Genomic DNA, 1,520 nt, shown 5'->3' with positions numbered 1-1,520 from the left:
CCCAGGTGCCAGCACTCAATCTTTCTTTTTCCATGAGTCTAGGGTACTCAATTGCTCTAACTCTCCATGTCCTCGTCTCTGCCTCTATCTCTGGTATGACTGCTTCTCTGAATAGGGTTCCATGTTCCACTCATGCTCTTCTCCCTTGAGGGTCCTAAGGTCCTCTGTTCCTTGACTGTAGGATTAACTACTTTCCCCTTTTTGTAATAAACTTTCTACCTTTACAGTTGTGACAGTCACAATTATTCATGATAACAAGTACTCACTATTGAGTCATAAGAATCTTATCCCCACCACCTAGCACTAGACCCATCTAGACAAGAAGAAAACTATTCAGTGGTTATTCGACCTTCCCCACATACTCTGAAACTAAACTCCTTCTTGAAAACATGTAAACAAGTCACTTTATGTCTTTATAACCCTCTCCACACACACACACACACACACACACACACACACACACACATACACACACACATTTTACATAAGCAGTGTCTAAATTACCTGTCTCTGTCAACCATGTATACAGACGGGATAGGATTAATACTTGATGTGAAGACTCCCTCCCTATCAATTGATATTTTGAGTTACTCCATCCATAAGTATAGGTCAAGTTCATCAAATTGTAGCAATTTACACTAGGTTTCTTTATCAAACATTTTAAAAATCTTTTTCTAATTGAGTTCTAATTGAAGCAACATTGAACGGGTACTATCTACAAGTTTGGGTGTTCTTGTGCATCTCCCCTCACTTCATATCAGCTGGATGCTGGACCTCACCAGATGGAATGCACAGAAAACAAATTTACTACATCTGTGGAAAGAGACAATGGAAAAGCTCTGTATCATCAGCCAAAACAAGGCCACAGGCAAGTTCAGACTGAAGTTAAAGAAAATTAAAACTGGCAGAGGCCATGCAGAGTACTCTAAACATGAAGGACTCATTGTTAAGCAGGGCCACAATGAGTCTCCCCTTGGAAGGCAAGGCCCCGAGGAGGAATCTCATGTTGGGGAGCTCTGCAGTTTCTGTCTCTTTGTTTTAATCAGCTTATCTTTAATTTTCTTGATTTTATAATAAAAGTTTTCAGTAGAATCTTGGTAAGAATCATATTAGAGATTTCAAGCTTGTTTTTAGGCACCTTCACACCATATTCAATCATGCATAGTCCTAAAGAATGTTTTCCCACTAACAATAGGTTTCACCACTGGGAAAAAACAGCTAAAGTTTTTGCCAGTTCAAGTTTAAGATTACATTCAACATTCTCTGTAGTTTCGGTTAGAGACATCAAGACCTCTAGAAAATTAGCTAAAAATGCAATTTATGGCTAAGGGAATAATAATAGATCATAAGCAGAAATCTAACTAGATGTTTATGTAGAGAAGTTATAAGGAAGTTGCTCCATTTCTTCGTAACTACAAAACTTTATGCTTCTTGTTTTTCTTGTTTAATCAATCATGAGAAACAACTGTGTTGTCAGTTACCATAGCAAATAATGTCTAGGTACATGTTGTGATTAATGA

Source organism: Chrysochloris asiatica, unplaced genomic scaffold (genome assembly GCF_000296735.1).
Source record: "Chrysochloris asiatica unplaced genomic scaffold, ChrAsi1.0 scaffold00493, whole genome shotgun sequence".
NCBI lineage: Eukaryota > Metazoa > Chordata > Mammalia > Afrosoricida > Chrysochloridae > Chrysochloris > Chrysochloris asiatica.
Note: the sequence above shows the minus strand (reverse complement) of the source record.